We start from the raw sequence: 19,616 nt of genomic DNA on the forward strand, positions 1-19,616 counted from the left end.
TCTCCTCCCAATCTAATTTTCTGAAATAATTTTTCAAACTTTCTGTGTCCATCTTTCTATAATTCAATCTACCACTCCTGTATGTCTCGTCCTTCCTTCACTGTGTTGTTGCTATCTGCATTTCCATAACCACATGATCACTCTTTCCCAAAGGACACTTGTATTGTATATCTCCACATAGGTACACTTCTCTTGTTAACACCAAATCCAGTCTAGCCGGTTCATCATCTCCTTTATATCTAGTATTTTCCTTCACCCTCTGTTCCATCATATTTTCCATCATTAGATTAAGAAATCTCTCTCGCCATGCTTCTTCTCCAACACCACTTACTAGATTTTCCCAATCCACCTCCTTACAATTAAAATCTCCTACTAGTATCACCTTTCTTTTCCAGATAATACACTTTCCAAACTCTGTAAAGTATCCTTGATCATATTGTCGTATTCCTTAATGTCCAAGAATTTGTTTTAGGAGGTACATAGGTCACCATAATTATTAATTCTTTTCCATCACTTTTTATCCTTATGCTTATCACTTCTGCATTGTTCTTCCCATACCAAACCTTATCCACATTTCTTTCTTTCTTCGTCATAATCATAACTCCTCCTCCACCTTTACTCTCCCTATCCTTTCTCCATATATTATATTTATTATCCAAATTTATCTTTGTTTTTTCATGCAATTTTGTCTCAGTCAAACACACGATATCAGGCTTCTCCACTATCATATAGTCTTGCAATTCCAATCTACTTGACAGTATCCCATCTATATTAGTATACATTACGGTCCACCCACTGCTCCTCTAGGGGTTCCTCCGTATTCCTTCTTTCCATATACCACTTTCTGACTCTCTCTCCTATAACTCTCCAAAAAACTTTCTCTTTCCTCCTCAGACCGCTCATCATTTTTCCTTCTCGCCTCTTCCACCAATTCCTTATATCTTCTCCTCTCTTCCTCATTTCTATTCTTTCTCACAAACACCTCTTTACAACCTTCTATCTCTTAACTTTGATGTTCTATATAGGACATCCTCCAGATTGTTGTGACTTCAGTACTACTTTAATCGGTCTGTTCACTCCTCCTTATACGGACCCAGTCTATGGATCTCTTCCACTTCTTCTTGTAGGTCTTTTTTTCATCATCATTTAGATTTTTAACAGATCTCTTACCGTTTTCAATTCTTCCTTAATTCTCTTGGCTTATATGTTATATTTTGTTCTTTCATCCCAAATATTAACACACTCTTCTCTTTTCTGCTATTTCCCTTATCAATGTTTCCTTATTCTTCATTACATTAACCAGTTCCTTGGACCTTTCTTTTTGTCTTCCTTCAACTGATCTTTAATTATTTCTTGTAATCCAACCATCTCTGCTTCCTCGACTCAGTCCATTGTGTTTTCTTCAGTTCCCATTCCTTTCAAGCCTTTCATTCTGCTCACTAATCATTTCCTTAAAGTCATCTTTCTCCTTTACTACTCTCTCCATTTTCTCCTCCAACCGTCTCTTGTATTTTTCAACCTCCACCTTCAAATGCATTCTCATCCACCAATCGTTTTCATTTTCCTCCAGTCTCTTAACTCTTTCCTTCAAAGCCTTGCGAATTCTCTATCCTGCTCCTCCTCACTCCTCTGAACTTTTAATTCCTTCACTAACTCCTCAAATCTCTTCTCCAACATCACCAATCTACCTTGCATTGTTGCCCTGTTGAAGCTGGACTCATGCTTTGACTGGCCACTTTCTGTTGCTCCTGGGCCTCATCAACATATTTTGAATTTGGTAATTTATTCCTTACCGGTCTATCCATTTTCCTTACTTTTCCTGGGAACATGTGGGTGTGTGGTCACTCCAGGCCTGGTAATTCGTGTGTGGTTATCGTTTCGGCTGCTATGGCTGTCCTTTGTGGGTTCCCGCTCTGTCGTTTAGTGTGGAGGTTCTCCACCTCCGATCACTCCCATGTACACGTCACCAGGCTACGTTCACTCTGTACTCTCGTTCCTCGCTCTGGTGCCTCTATAGCAATAACTATTCTCACTCAAGCATATTGCTTGTGTGTGGAGTGTTATTTAGATGCCGTTCATGTGTGTGTGTGTGTGTGTGTGTGTGTGTGTGTGTGTATTTACCTAATTGTAACATACGGAAAAGAGCTATGCTCGTGTTGTCCCGTCTCCATATCTATTAATGTCCAGCTTTTCTTAAAATCATGAATATTCCTTGCGTTGACCACTTCCACGTCTAAACTATTCCATGCTTCCACCCTTCTATGAGGAAGCTATATTTTTCACATCTCTCCTATAAGTGGCCATTTTAGTTTTTCCCATGCCCTCTCGACATTCTTTCATTCCACATACACAGATCTTCCCTATCCATTTTTCCATGCCAATCATCACTCTGTATATTGCTATCAGGTCTCCCCTTTCTCTTCTGTTTTCCAGGGTCGGAAGTTGCATTCTTTTCAGTCTGTCTTCATAAGTCAAATCTCTTAAGTCAGGCACCATTTTGTTGCAGCCCTCTGTACTTTCTCTAGTTTCCTTATGTGTTTCTTTAAGTTCGGAGCCCACTGTATTGTTGCATATTCAAGCCTCGGTCTTATCATTGCAGTAATTATTTTCTTCATCATTTCTTCATCTAAATATCTGACGCCACTCTTATGTTCCTCAATAAGTTCAATACTTCTCCAATTATTTTGTTTATATGTCTCTCTGGCGATAGGTCATTGGTAATTGTCACCCCAAGGTCTTTTTCTTCATGACTGGTTTTATGTCTTCATTTCCTATCTTGTACATACTCCTGATTCTTCTTTCACTCTTGCCAAACTCTATTTTCTTGCATTTTGTCGTGTTGAACTCCATTTGCCATGTACAGCTCCATTTCCATATTCTGTCCAAGTCTTCCTGGAGTAGTTCGCAATCTTTGTCACATCTCACTTTTCTTAACAATTTTGCATCGTCTGCAAATAGGCTCACATAACTGGACACCCCATCCACCATGTCATTTATGTAGACCGAACATTACTGGTGCCAACACTGATCCCTGTGGAACTCCACTCTCCACCAAGCCCCATTCTGATGGTCTGTCCTTAATTATTGTTCTCATTTCTCTTCCTACCAAAAGTCTTCCATCCATTTTAGTAAACTGCCATGCACTCCTCCTACCATTTCAAGTTTCCAGATCAGTCTCCGGTGTGGTACCTTATCAAAGGCCTTTTTTAAATCCAGATATATTCCATCAGCCCAACCATCTCTTTCCTGTATTACATCTATCACCCTCGAATAGTAACATATCAGGTTTGTCGTGCATGAACGCCCTTTTCTAAAACCAAATTGACACTCACAAAGTATGTCATTTTCTCCAAGAAGTCTGTCCATCTATTCTTCACCACCCTCTCACACATCTTAGCTACCACACTTGTAAGTGACACTGGTCTATAGTTCAATGGGTCTCTCTTGTTACCTGATTTATAGATTGGGACAATGTTAGCTCTTTTCCAGTCTTGGGGCACTACACCTTCCCTTAATGAGGCATCAATTACTTCACAAACTTTTTCTGCCAGTTGCTCCTGCATTCTCTTAAAATCCATCCTGATACCCCATCAGGTCCCACAGCTTTTCTCACTTCTAAACTCCCCATCATATTCTTGATCTCCTCCACAGTTACTTGAAACTCCTTCATAATCCCTTTCTGTTCCATTACCAGTGGTTTGTCAAAAGCAGTCTCCTTTGTGAATACCTTCCGAAAGCATCCATTCATAGCCTCTGCCATTTCCTGGGATCTTCACTGCATACTCCATTTACTTCTAAACTTTCAATACTTTCTCTATTTTTGATGTTGTTGTTCACATGTCTGTAAAAAGCCTTGGTTGGTCTTTACATTTATCAATTATATCCTTTTCTTGTTTCTTTCTTTCTTCTCTTCTAATCAACACATATTCATTTCTTGCTCTTTTGTAACTTTCCCACTGCTTAATCCGTCTTTTCCTTCTCCACCTCTTCCATGCATCCTCTTTTCTTGTTCTAGCCTTTTCACATCTATCGTTAAACCAGTCCTGCTTTCCAACTTCTCTATGTTGTCTTATTGGTACAAATTTTTCTCACCTTCTTTGTATATTTTATAAATTCCTTCCACTTTTCATTTGCTCCTTAGCACTCTTGAATTTCATCCAATTTGTCTCTTGAAAGAATTTCTTTAGGTTTCCAAAATCTGTCTTGGCATAATTCCATCTTCCCACTTTATATTCTTCATTTCTTCTAGATTTCTCTTCATCTATCACCTTGAACTCCAAAACTGCATGATCACTCTTTGCTAAAGGGCACTCCACCCTCATCTCCTCAATGACCATTGGCTCTGTACTAAAGACCAAGTCCAGTCTTGACGATGCTCCCTCTCCTCCAAACCTAGTATCTTCTTTGACCCACTGAGTTAACACATTTTCCATTGCCAGTGTCAATAGTGTATTTCCCCATGTTGTCTCTGATCCTTCCATTGACCAGTCCTCCCAACACACCTCTTTACAATTAAAATCTCCCATCATTATAGTTCGTTCACAGCCACCCAACATTTCTTCCAGACATGTTCCTGTATCACTTATCATTTCTTCATATTCCTGTACTGACCATGCATTTGTCTTAGGTGGTACGTACACCACTATGTAGTGCCTCTTTTTCCTTCATTAGTTTCTGCTCTGATCTTTAGCACTTCTGCCTTTCCCATACCTTCTTTCACTTGATCCACCTTTATATCTTTTTTAACCAGCAACATCACTCCTCCTCCCATCTTACCTACTCTATTTCTTTTCCAAACATTATATTTCCCTTCTCCAACCATCATCAGGTCTTCTCCTCTCTCAGTTTTGTTTCAGTAAGACCCACAATATCTGGGTTCTTGTCCCTCAAGTAATCGTTGAGTTCTAAAATCCCGATATCACTCCATTTATGTTGGAATACATTACATTCCGCTCATACGTAAGTTTCTTTAGTCCTTTCTTGCTGTACTTTTCTGGGTTATGAACCACTTCCTCAGTCTCATATCCAAGATTCTCCAGAAAAACTCTTTCTTCTCCTCTTCTGTCCTCTCTTCATTTTTTTTCAAAGCCTCCTTTCTCAACTCATTTAACATTTCTCTTTCCTTTTCACCGAGATCTCTTCTCAACCAAATCTTCCTTGTTGTTTCCTGCTGGGCTAGCCTCCATGACTTCTCCACCAATTCATCTACATCCTTTTGTGACTTAAGTTTGATTCTTATTGGCCTCATACCTTCTCTTGTGAACTTTCCAATGTGTGTGTGTGTGTGTGTGTGTGTGTGTGTGTGTGTGTGGAGGAAGGAACTCAAAGCGATTATTCAAATCGTGGCGCTGTTTGTTTACCGAGGCATTAGTTTGCGGTTCACTCAATGGATGGCGCTGTTATCCACTATTCTAGCGGTATCTGGCATCTTTACTGGCAACACGAATTTCTTATGGTGAATGGCAATCTTTCCAGTCTTGTTTTATCTATAGTCTTTGATAACGAGGTTGCTTTCAGGTTGCTGGTAACCATCTTCAGGTGGTGTTACTGTCATATATGCATTTATGTTCACAAAACAACATTTCTATTGGCTTTTTACAAACCTTGCCCTCAAGAAAGGATTGTTTTGTAATGCATAAAGTGAAATATTACATGGAATACTAAAAAATAAAGCAGAGATGAAATCGCCCACATACGAGATGACTTCCGGCGACTCCGCCGCTTCTTCTTCTTCTTGTGTGTTGTCTTTCATGATATTTATGTTTTCACTCCTCTATTGCCTGCTATAATGGATATTATATCTTAGTATTCATATACGCTCATGCCATGAGATAACCTTGACTCCGTGGCACTGAGTGATAGTGAATTACTAATGAAATACCTCATCAGTAATTCACTATCACTCAGTGCCACGGAGTCTAGGTTATCCTCATGGCATGAGAGTATATGAATATTAAGATATGATATCCATTATAGCAGGCAATAGAGGAGTGGAAAGAAATTTGACATTGTGAAAGACAACACCCAAGCTAAAAGGGTCACAAGAAGAAGAAGAAGCAGCCGAGTCGCCACAAGTCTCCGCCTTGTCTAAGGGCGATCTAATCTCTGCTATATTTTTTGGTATTCCACGTAAGATTTCACTTTATGCATTACAAAACAATCCTTTCTTGGGGGCAAGGTTTGTATAAAGCTAATAGAAATGTTGTTTTAAGAACAAATGCATATATAAGACAGTAACACCATCTGGCGAGGTGGTGCTACCAGCAACCTGAGAGCAACCTCATTACCGTCCCTCCAAGCGTTCATGGATGCCATTTCGCGGCAGGAGGTTGCTCTGACATTGTTAAAGAGTCTTGGATCCAGCTCCCACTCTTCTCGTGCCTCATGTGCAGTCTGCCTGCACTAAGTACAGATGGAATCTCTTCAGTCTGCCTATAATTCACCAAGATGGCCCCAAAATATCCTTCATCTTCTTCTGCATGTGGGGTTAATTTTGATGAGTGGATTTTTGATAAAGTGGTAAAGCTCAAAGGAAGATGGTGACTGACTGTGGTGTGATTGGCGGAGGCAGTGACGCAGTGAGTGTTTTATTTACGTACTCTTTGTTTTGTTGTTTTCTCTTATTATTTCTTGCTTTTTCCTTTGTTTAAATACACTTTTAATATTTAGAATGGTAAATAATAAACATGTTAATTCAGCCAAATAAATAGAGTATTTTGTACAAATTTTTTTTGGACCACATCCTGCATCCCCCCTATTATCTATTGTTTCTTATGAGAATTACATGTTTGTTTCACGCGAATTTTGATATAAGCGATGCCTCTTGGAACGCGTCTATCATGAATCGTTACCTGTATATATATATATATATATATATATATATATATATATATATATATATATATATATATATATATATATATATATATATATATATATATATATATATATAGGCAATATATATATACGAAGGTTCACACAACGAAATTTCGCCACAACGAAGGTTTAATTTTACTACCATCTGCTCGTTTAAGGAACACCAAACTCGCTTTAACGAAGTTTTATCCATGTAATTTTTTCCAAGTTTGAAAGCCTCGCCAAATCACGCAAGCCGACAAGCTTTTGAATACACCAGGAGCCGCAAATACTAAGGCCTGCCTCAGGAGAAATCCTGGGACACCTGTAGAATCAAGATCAAGATCAAGATCAAGCCTCTTGTGGACAACACACCTACCACTCACTCCTATGACAACGTCAGCAGCAGCTCGTCTTCACTCGCTCAACTTACCACCAAAATGCTCTGCAATGTGGCCTAGCGTTCCTAAAAAGAACAGGAAGTCTCTTACTCTCGAAGTGAAGCTGGATATTATTCACAGACACGAGAGAGAAAACTATAGCATTACTGGCCACCATCTTGACTCCATATACTGTCTCTACTATTTTCAAGTCAGCAGACTATTAAGAAGGCTGGTGAGACTGTATCTTCTTTGCAAGCTAAAAGAACCACCTGAACTCGTGACTCTACAATGGATAAAATGGAAAGCCTTGTGGAAATGTGGTACATAAGCTTTGTATGCGGTACAATGATGCGCCCTTTGTTTACATTCCACAGGTTGCCGGTTAGTGTCTTTCCCGTTTCACTCCTCCCTCCCTTCATAAGTTTAAGATTAACATAAAGTTACGTACATACATACATTAGTGTACATTATAATGACTTAAATTAAATTGAACTGCCTAAATGTTAAATTTCATAATTTTTACTTTCATTAAACCTTTCACTGTACTATGATGCACTCTCGCTTTGTTTACTCTCAATGGAAGTTCAAGTCAGGGGTTAAACTTGTTATAATCAGTTAAACTAAGTTTCGCGTAGAAGTGTTTTAGGAACGTAAACCCTTCGTTAAGTGGGGTTGCCTGTATATATATATATATATATATATATATATATATATATATATATATATATATATATATATATATATATATATATATATATATATATATATATATATATATATATATATATATATATATATATATATATATATATATATATATATATATATATATATATATATATATATATATATATATATATATATATATATATATATATATATATATATATATATATATATATATATATATATATATATATATATATATATATATATATATATATATATTACAGTAAAGTAACTATGAGTTAGGTCAGACTCGTAGTTACGTCAGTCCACTATAAGGCAATTTAAGATTAAAAAAATTGAACATTTATAAATCGTAAAGTGCGGGATTTATTGTTATTGTTCGTGGTTGCCTGCCACACCGCCCGCCTCACGCTTGACAGTGCTTCCATTTTAGGGTAAAATACCCTAAACTAGGGTAATTGGACCCTTCTTAGGGTAGTGTTTAGGGTAATGCATAAACTAGGGTAATCTGCTGCTTTATGATTAGGTGTGCTTGGAATGGTGCCAATCTGGTGGCAGGCTGGTTCTCTTTCAAGTTCGATTCATGTACACAATCATCCCTTCACCCTCCCACCCCATCCCCTTTCTCCCCAGTCTCCACTCACCCGTCTACTATGCGTACACGTTTTGAACCTTCGTACGGTTAGATAACAGTTCACACACAGAGTCAGTCACTTGTGAGGACGAGTCCACACAGAGCAGCCACAGTAGTGGCTGTAGTGTTTTGTCATGTGTGTGTGTTTGGGGATGGGAGGGGGGCAATATTTAAACTTATGTATGACAAGAGTGCATTAATCAACAATTAATGGGCAACTTCGACAATCTAGGGTAAAACACTCGAATCTAGGGTAAAATCAACAAAAATCTAGGGTAAGATTTCATTGACTCATGGAAGCCCTGACGCTTGAATACAATAACACTCTGCCTCAGTTCCACCACACCATCGCCCCTGGCAAGAGTGTTATCCTACTTCTGCGTTTACTGACTCAAGTTCTTAGTATCTTGCTCAATGGCACCAAAGAGAAAACTTCTTAGTGACAGTAGTGATGCTAAGAAAAGGAAAACCATTATGCTACAAGAAAAAGAGGACATAATTAAAAGACATGAGAAGGGAGGCAGCAGCTGTGTGTGAGGGAGGGAAGAAGAAAATGGGAAGCCCGTTACCATGACAACGGGGAGGTTGACGACCTTGAGGGCTCGCACACCCATCACAACAATAACAACTCTGGACCCTTTGCCTGGGCCACACGACACTCGCAGCTGACTTGCACCGTCTGCACCTGTCTGCTGATCCCTATTGCCCTTTCCTATTGCATTTCCTGCCCTGCTGCCCACACTTCTACTCCCACCGCACTGCACTACGCTCCCAGCTGTCTGCCCTGTGGGCGTCACAACATTCGACCTGCCCACCCTGCTGGCAGCCTCAGGCGTCCACCCCTCTCGGCAACCTGCAGTTTTTCGCGTTCGTGGCCCTAATCAACAACAAAAACAAGCTTGTGTTTCATATTCCTACATAGTTGTAAATAATATAACAATATAACCTTTAACTTACCTGAATGACCATAAACAATGATTGGTTGAAAACTCGATAATATGCTTTGAAATGTACGGAAACTCGAATTACGTACAAAATCAACTTACGTCACTTTTCAGGAACGTAACTCTGACGTAAACCGAGACCTTACTGTATATATATATATATATATATATATATATATATATATATATATATATATATATATATATATATATATATATGGCTTGAAGAACGAGTAGATGGAGGACTGTTTAGTTTTTCTTGTTTTTTCATCATAGATTTCTTGATAAATCTTGACACTTTTCTCTACGTCATGAGCCACTTTGCTACTCCTGGCAGGATTTGGGTCACGTTCCTTCAGGGTTTCCAGAGTTTTTTTTCCGATACCACCGAGACATTCTCTAAGAGTTTTGATGTCCAGGCCACACACAGGTTCTTCCTTGTCTCCCTCTTTTTCTACCTCCTGTGATGCCTTGTCTAGCTCAGTAAGTTCATCATTTGAGAGAGATTCAGCATGGCTTTCCAAAAGATCTTGAACATCATCATCATGAACTACATCGAAGCCAGCCCTATGGCACAGATTTACTATGTCATTTCTGATTGCACCGATGTCATCTTCAGCGAAGCTGGGAAGTCATGCGCGCATTCTGGCCATACTTTATTCTACGCCAAGTTCATGGTAGACATCTTCACTTTGTCCCAAGATGACTTGATGTTATCTAAGGCGTGCTTGATGTTATGCAATTTCCACCATTCACTGATAGTGGGCTTGCAAGGCCCATTTGTGCCCTTTATCAGTTGCTGCATGGTTTGCCGCTGGTAGTAGGCTTTTAATGTTTGCCATGGTTATTATGAATATATTTGTGCTTACAATAGACCCTTTAATATTCCATTTATTCATCTAATTAGTAATGCATGTAAGTAATATGTAATGCAGTTAAAAAAAAAAATGGGGGGGAGGGGAAGAGATAATTGGCTCCAAGTGTGGTCAAATTAAAGTCAGTACTGTGAGTGGCACGTCAAGTTCATGGTAGACGTCTTCACTTCGTCCCAAGATGACTTGATGTTATCTAAGGCATGCTTGATGTTATACGACTTCCACCATTCACTGATAGTGGGCTTGCCAGGCCCATCTGTGCCCTTTATCAGTTGCTGCGTGATTCGCCACTTATAGTAGGTTTTTAGTGTTTGCCATGATTATTATGAATATATTTGTGCTTACAATAGACCCTTTAATATTCCATTTCTTCATCTTATTAGTAATGCATGTAAGTAATATGTAATGCAGTTAAGAAAAAGGGGGGAGGAGAAGAAATGATAGGCTCCAAGGGTGCTCAAGTTAAAGTCAGTATTGTGAGTGGTGGGGTGTGGTGTGGATGATGTCATCACCCCTGCTCCCCCGCACTTGGCCCTCTCGGATGACATGAGCAGATACCATATCTGTGAATTTTTCTTACTGTATATCGAATTGAGGGTAGTAATTTCCAAATACCATAACTGTGAATTTTCTGGATAAAGAACTACCGTATAACAAGGACTTACTGTATATATATATATATATATATATATATATATATATATATATATATATATATATATATATATATATATATATATATATATATATATATATATATATATATATATATATATATATATATATATATATATATATATATATATATATATATATATATATACCAATTTTGTAATTATTTATATTAAAAAGTTTGAGGATGTTCATGCTTTTGAATGAGGGTTGTGTGTGATCATAATAGCCATGGTTTGAGATAATCCTAATTATTTTTTTCTGTTAACGAAACAAGGGAAGTAAATTTTTGGGATACATATGATATTTACCATGTGGTGTCAGAATTTTCCACGCATACTGTATAGTGAGTGATCAAAACAAGTGGTACCTTTTGGAAATTTTCTAATCAGTGGACCTTACCTCTTAATAAATCTTACAAAAAATCCCCTTGAGAGTTTATTGTACTACCACTATTTTTCATTCATTTCGTTTTTTAACACATTTTTGGTTGTTATTTATTCCACTAATAGTATGGTTCACCCCCACCTCACCCTGCTTCTGTGCCATTTTCTGGCCATTTCTACCTTGCGATCCACACCTACTTGTCTTCCAGCACGGGCAACAAATGGAAGGCTAGTGATTCCCAAATCAATGTCAAAGAACCAAAGAAGGTGAAAAGAGGAATGAAAGATCAGAAATGTAAATTAGTCCAGTTGTTGACTGCAATCTTCTTCTTTGTATATCATGCTTCTTTTGTTTGAATGCACAGTCTAACTATGCCCAAAATAGTCTTGTTCTTTACATTCATGCATGCAGTATTATCACCATTCAAGAATGTAAGGTTGGGAATAGGTTGCAAATTCTTTGTTGTGTCACTTCCTTAATCCCCACAAGTATCAAGAAATTTCTGTATCACTGGAAATGACATTATTGAAGATTGGTTGAAATTACAGAAGTAAAGAAACAGTGGGAATAATGCTATGGAACTATACAATTATGTTATAAGGGATAAACCTCAATTTGAAAAGTTAACAGGGCCTGCACTATTTTTGGATAAAGTAAGAAATGCAATAAGATCATGATCCTAAAGCTGTTTCAATAACCTCCCTTGGCACTGACATTTACATTAATGACAGCGCCACCTGTATTCTCTTTCTCCATACCTTTTTCTGCCTAACCGCGAGCAAACTCAAACTAATTTAGGAGACAAAATCACTTGTCTAACCTTGTTTCCCCTTGCAAAACATCACCAGGTCTGTTAGGCTTTGTAGTCATCCGTATATCCCTACGTACGTGTGTGTTGTGATCTAAGCTGTTGCCCAATATTGAACAAATTCTTTAGCTATTGGTTATGAATAAACAAGAAGTTTTTTCTACCAACACTTAACAAAAATAATATCTATACATAAGATGTTTGATACAGCACTGACAAATGATTATAACAAATTCTTCTGTTGCTTTCTTCACTGCAGATCATTACAATTTCCTCATATAGTTATACCTAAGAATCACTCCAACCTAGTATACAAAAACAATAACTCATTATTGAACATATATATAATTCCAGCTTTCTCTGTTCATCTATATATTCTTACATCAGAATTTCTTCTATGTATCCTTATAACAAATTTTACTTGAACGTCGCTTACTGTATCCTCATAACAGTATTAAAATATCTGAACACTATTCTTTATTTATCATTGAATCTCATATGCAATAATTTCTTTTTTTTTTTTTTTTTTTTTACGTAGGGAAGAGGGCCAGCCAAGGGCAAAAAAAAGAAAGTTAGAAAAAAGCCCACTTGAGCCTGGCTCTCCAAAGAGTACAAAAAGTGCCAAAACCGTCAGCCAGAATTAGGGGAGCAAATGCCTCGATACCTCCGCCGTGATACAGTGGAACCATGCGTGCTTTGGGGTCCGAGGGGTCTCCAAGCGCACGGGTTCGAATCCTGTCCACAGTCCGAATGTAGGTTGGGCTTCCTCACTCAGGGCAACGGTTTCCTAGCGGGTGGGCTTTGAGATAGGAGGTACCACAAAAAGTATCCCCTTTAGCCCAGAAATTCCTGTGAAAAGCCCACATGGTATAAAGAAAAAAAATAAGTATCCCCTTTAGCCCAGAAATTCCCGTGAAAAGCCCACATGGTATAAAAAAGAAAAAAAAAAAGAAGACAAGTTGTAGGAATTCGGAAATACAGATGCAGGGAGGGAGTTCCAGAGTTTACCAGTGAAAGGGATGAATGATTGAGCGTACTGGTTAACTCTTGCATTAGAGAGTTGGACAGAATAGGGATGAGAGGAAGAAGAAAGCCTTGTGCAGCGTGGCCGCAGGAGGAGGGGAGGCATGCAGTTAGCAAGATCAGTAGAACAGTTACCATAAAAATAGTGATAAAATATAGAAAGGGATGCAACATTTCGGCAGTAAGAAAGAGACTGAAGACAGTTAGTCAGAGGAGGGGAGTTGATGAGACGAAGAGCTTTCGATTCCACCCTATCAAGCAAAGCTGTGTGACTGGAACCCCCCCAAACATGCGAATAGTACTCCATACAGGGACAGATAAGGCCCTTATACAGAGTAAGCGATTGGAGGGGCGAGAAAAACTGGCGGAGACGCCTCAGAACACCTAATTTCATAGAAGCTGTTTTAGCAAGAGATGAGATGTGAAGTTTCCAGTTAAGATTATGAGCAAAGGACAGACTGAGGATATTCATTGTGGAAGAGGGAGACAGTTGAGTGTCATTGAAGAAGAGGTGATAGTTGTCTGGAAGGTTGTGTCGAGTTGATAGATGGAGGAATTGAGTTTTTGAGGTATTGAAAACTACTAGATTTTCTCTGCCCCAATTGGAAATTTTAGAAAGATGGGAAGTTAGGCGTTCCGTGACGTCCCTGCAAGATCTGTTAATTTCCTGAAGGGTTGGACGTCTCTGAAAGAACGTGGAAAGATGTAGGGTGGTATCATCAGCGTAGGAGTGGATAGGGCAAGAAGTTTGGTTAAGAAGGTCATTAATGAATAATAGAAAGAGAGTAGGTGACAGGACAGAACCCTGAGGAACACCACTATTAATAGGTTTAGGAGAAGAACAGTAGCCGTCTACCACAGCAGCAATAGAACGGTCGGAAAGGAAACATGAGATAAAGTTGCAGAGAGAAGGATAGAAGCCGTAAGAGGGCAGTTTTGAAATCAAAGCTTTATGCCAGACTCTATCAAAAGCTTTTGATATGTCTAACGCAACAGCAAAAGTTTCACCGAAATCTCTAAAGAGGATGACCAAGACTCAGTAAGGAAAGCCAGAAGATCACCAGTAGAGCGACCTTGACGGAAGCCATACTGGCGATCAGACAGAAGATTGTGAAGTGACAGATGTTTGAGAATCTTCCTATTCAGGATAGATTCAAAACTTTAGACAAGCAAGAGATTAAAGCTATAGGACGGTAGTTTGAGGGGTTAGAACGGTCACCCTTTTTAGGAACAGGCTGAATGTAGGCGAACTTCCAGCAGGAAGGAAAGGTAGAAGTCGATAGACAAAGTTGGAAGAGTTTGGCCAGGCAAGGTGCAAGCACAGAAGCACAGTTTTTGAGAACAATAGGAGGGACCCCATCAGGTCCATAAGCCTTCCGAGGGTTTAGGCCAGCAAGGGCATGGAAAACATCATTACGAAGAATTTTGATTGTAGACATGAAATAGTCAGAGGGAGGAGGAGAGGGAGGACAAGCCCAGAATCATCCAAGGTGGAGTTGTGAGCAAAGGTTTGAGAAAAGAGTTCAGCTTTAGAGACAGAAGAGATGGCAGTGGTGCCATCAGGATGAAATAAAGGAGGAAAGATGAAGAAGTGAAGTTATTTGAGATGTTTTTGGCTAGATGCCAGAAGTCACGAGGAGAGTTTGAGTTTGAAAGATTTTGACATTTCCTATTTATGAAAGAGTGTTTGGCAAGTTGAAGAACAGACTTGGCATGATTCCGGGCAGAGATATAAAGTGCATGAGATTCAGGAGATGGAAGGCTCAAGTACCTTTTGTGGTCAACCTCTCTATCATGTATAGCACGAGAACAGGCTGAGTTAAACCAAGGTTTAGAAGGTTTAGGTTGAGAAAAAGAATGAGGAATTCTCCATGCCAGATACTAACACCTCTGTTATGCGTTCAGCACAAAGAGATGGGTCTCTGACACGGAAGCAATAATCATTCCAGGAAAATCAGCATAATACCTCCTCAGGTCCCCCAACTGGCAGAGGCAAACGCCAGAGGCACCTTCGCTTTGGGGATCCTGCGGAGGGATTGGAAAAATAGGACAAGATACAGAAATGAGATTGTGATCGGAGGAGCCCAACGGAGATGAAAGGTGACAGCATAAGCAGAAGGGTTAGAGGTGAGGAAGAGATCAAGAATGTTGGGCGTGTCTCCAAGACGGTCAGGAATATGAGTAGGGTGTTGCACCAGTTGCTCTAGGTCATGGAGGATAGCAAAGTTGAAGGCTAGTTCACCAGGGTGGTCAGTGAAGGAGAGGAAAGCCAAAGCTGGTGGTGAACATTGAAATCTCCAAGAATGGAAATCTCAGCGAAAGGGTAGAGGGACAGAATGTGCTCCACTTTAGAAATTAAGTAGTCGAAGAAATTACTATAGTCAGAAGAGTTAGGGGAGAGATAAACAGCACAGATGAATTTAGTTTGAGAGTGACTGTTAAGTCGTAGCCAGATGGTGGAAAATTCGGAAGACTCAAGAGCGTGGGCACGAGAGCAAGTTAAGTCGTTGCGTACATAGACGCAACATCCAGCTTTGGAATGAAAATGAGAATAGAGGAAGTAGGAGGGAACAGAGAAGGGGCTACTGTCAGTTGCCTCAAATAGCTGTGTTTCGGTTAGGAAAAGAAGATGAGGTTTAGTAGAGGAGAGGTGGTGTTCCACAGATTGAAAATTAGATCTAAGACCGCGAATGTTGCAGAAGTTAATGTAGAAAAAGTTAAGGGAGGTGTCAAGGCATTTGTGGTCTTCAACAGGAGAGGTGTTCGACCTGGGGACATTTTTGGTCCCCTCCCCAGAGGGGCACTCCGAGGCATTAATATTATCGGGTCCCATTTTTCTTTGAAATTTTGATTTGGAGTGAAGGGTGTATGTGTGGTAAGTGCATGTAGTTTTGTGTAAAGAAGGAGAGCTGTCTTTAGAGGGTAGGCTGTGACTACCCCCTTGAGTTGTGAGACACAAAGGGAAACGTTCAACGAGATCACAACTAGCTTTAATGGAAGGTTCACAGCACCTCCCGAACTAGTGCTATTAGATCTCACTGGGAGTAAGTTATTGTTTCGGTAGGTGTCTACTACGTTCCCCTTTTCAACTCAATTACCCACAGTAAGGTCTCGGTTTACGTCAGAGTTACGTTCCTGAAACATGACGTAAGTCGATTTTGTATGTAACTCAAGTTTCCGTACATTTCAAAGCATATTATCGAGTTTTCAACCAATCATTGTTTATGGTCATTCAGGTAAGTTAAAGGTTATATTGTTATATTATTTACAACTATATAGGAATATGAAACACAAGTTTGTTTTTGTTGTTGATTAGGGCCACCAACGGGAAGGACTGTAGGTTGCCGAGAGGGGTGGCCCTGAGGCCGCCAGGAGGGTGGGCAGGTCGAATGTTGTGACGCCCAGGGCAGACAGCTGGGAGCGTAGTGCAGTGCAGTGGGAGTAGAAGCATGGGCAGCGGGGCAGGAAATGCAATAGGGATCAGTAGACAGGCGCAGATGGTGCAAGTGAGCTGTGAGTGTCGTGTGGCCCAGGCGAGGCTCCGGAGTTGTTATTCTTGTGATGGGTGCGCGAACCCTCAAGGTCGTCAACCTCCTCGTTGTCATGGTAACTGGCTTCCCATTTTCTTCTTCACTCCCTCACACACAGCTGCTGCCTCCCTTCTCATGTCTTTAATTACATCCTCTTTTTCTTGTAGCATAATGGTTTTCCTTTTCTTAGCATCACTGCTGTCACTAAGGGGTTTTCTCTTTGGTGCCATTGAGCAAGATACTAAGAACTTGAGTCAGTAAACGCAGAAGTAGGATAACACTCTTGCCAGGGGCGACGGTGTGGTGGAACTGAGGCAGGGTGTTATTGTATTCAAGTGTGATGTGGGCGGTGTGACGGGTAACCACCAACAATAACAATAAATCCCGCGCGCTGCAATTTATAAATTTTTAATTTTTTAAATCTTAAATTGCCTTATAGTGGACTGACGTAACTGCGAGTTTGACGTAACTCGAGACCGACGTAACCCGGGACTTTACTGTATAAGAATTACTTTTGCATAGTACATGAATACAAACAAACAATGTGACACACCACTGAATATATTACCATATACATATAATGATCTTAATTTGTTCACAAATACAGAGGCTCTCTTTTACTGTTCATCTCAGTTAATGCATTTCCAGTTATGCACACCCTCCCTCAGTTTGCATAATTTGTACAATGCACAAAATTTCTGACCTTATGCACAGCAGACTTGGTGAAAGAAACTTTCATTGGAGAACAAAATATATTTCATATGACATGTTTTCCACCAAAAAACATTAAGATAATTAAAATGAATATAAAGATGATATTTTAACAACAAAAATAATAAATAAATGTCAAAATACATTGGTACCATGAGATACAACTTTAATTTGTTTGGTGACAGAGCTCGTAGCTCAAGAAGCTCATATCTCAAAATAATTTTTTTCCATTGAAATGTATTGGAATGCCATGAAATGACATTAATCCATTCCAGCCTCCCCAAAAAGAGCACCCCATTTTTATTTTAACGTGTTTTTCAGGTAAGAAAAAGGCATTTATGAATAATAATTATTGCACAGAAATATAATAAAACATAACAAAAGATAATATAGATAGATAAACAACAAAAATAATAAATAAATGTCAAAATACATTGGTACCATGAGATACAACTTTAATTTGTTTGGTGACAGAGCTCGTAGCTCAAGAAGCTCGTATCTCAAAATAATTTTTTTCCATTGAAATGTATTGGAATGCCATGAAATGACATTAATCCATTCCAGCCTCCCCAAAAAGAGCACCCCATTTTTATTTTAACGTGTTTTTCAGGTAAGAAAAAGGCATTTATGAATAATAATTATTGCACAGAAATATAATAAAACATAACAAAAGATAATATAGATAGATAAACTACTCACAAAGGGTGCGATCCACGGGACATTACCCTTTTGCATTCCCAACCCTCACTTGGGACTGTTGATCAGCTGGAGTGTACAAATATAGCCACCCACGGAAAACAGGCTGCTCTAATAATCACAGAAGAGCTTGTTGACAATTTTGTAAAAATTATTCATTGAATAAATGAAGTTTTAAGTAGGAGAGAGAGAGAGAGAGAGAGAGAGAGAGAGAGAGAGAGAGAGCACACTGATGTAGCTGTAGAGGTTTGTTTATATTGTTTCCTCCATTTGTGATAAGCATCAGTGAAGGTAGGCGGAGATAGGAGAAATTTGTTTTGGCTTTACAGTTATGAACTTATGCATACTTTACCAATGCATGAAAATATATAAAATATCAGCAAAAGTTTATATAGTGTTCTTACCTTGGAGAGACACATTTTTGTCTAATGGTGGTAAATGGTGGAGTAGGAGGAGGAGGAGGAGAAGGAGGAGGAGGAGGAGGAGGGAGGGTGGGAGGGAGAGAGAGATATAGGCATCATTCACACATAAAAAAAATAAAAACATTAAACATAAATTAAAACTGTACTTTCTTAAACCAAGGTTTAGAAGGTTTAGGTTGAGAAAAAGAATGAGGAATGTATGCCTCCATGCCAGACACTAACACCTCTGTTGTGCATTCAGCACAAAGAAATGGGTCTCTGACACAGAAGCAATAATCATTCCAGGGAAAATCAACATAATACCTCCTCAGGTCCCTCCAGCTGGCAGAGGCAAAACGCCAGAGGCACCTTTGCTTTGGGGGTCCTGCGGAGGGATTGGAGAAATAGGACAAGATACAGAAATGAGATTGTGATCGGAGGAGCCCAACAGAGATGAAAGGGTGACAGCATAAGCATAAGCATGTCTCCAAGACGGTCAGGAATACGAGTAGGATATTGCACCAGTTGCTCTAGGTCATGGAGGATAGCAAAGTTGAAGGCTAGTTCACCAGGGTGGTCAGTGAAGGGAGAGGAAAGCCAAAGCTGGTGGTGAAAATTGAAATCTCCAAGAATGGAAATCTCAGCAAAAGGGTAGAGGGACAGAATGTGCTCCACTTTGGAAGTTAAGTAGTCGAAGAATTTACTATGGTCAGAAGAGTTAGGGGAGAGATAAACAGCACAGATGAATTTAGTTTGAGAGTGACTGTTAAGTCGTAGCCAGATGGTGGAAAATTCGGAAGACTCAAGAGCGTGGGCACGAGAGCAAGTTAAGTCGTTGCATACATAGACGCAACATCCAGCTTTGGAATGAAAATGAGGAAAGAGAAAGTAGGAGGGAACAGAGAAGGGGCTACTGTCAGTTGCCTCAGACAGCTGTGTTTCGGTGAGGAAAAGAAGATGAGGTTTAGTAGAGGAGAAGTAGTGTTCCACAGATTGAAAATTAGATC

At 39.4% G+C, this 19,616-nt stretch overlaps 1 protein-coding gene across 3 annotated transcripts in view; it reads left to right on the forward strand.

The window, feature by feature from the left end:
- Positions 1-19,616, forward strand: part of LOC123515660 (RING finger and CHY zinc finger domain-containing protein 1-like) — a 275,093-nt gene that overhangs the window by 121,288 nt on the left and 134,189 nt on the right. The gene's annotated exons all lie outside the window — the stretch shown is intronic.

This window comes from Portunus trituberculatus, chromosome 39 (assembly GCF_017591435.1).
Source record: "Portunus trituberculatus isolate SZX2019 chromosome 39, ASM1759143v1, whole genome shotgun sequence".
Taxonomy (NCBI): domain Eukaryota; kingdom Metazoa; phylum Arthropoda; class Malacostraca; order Decapoda; family Portunidae; genus Portunus; species Portunus trituberculatus.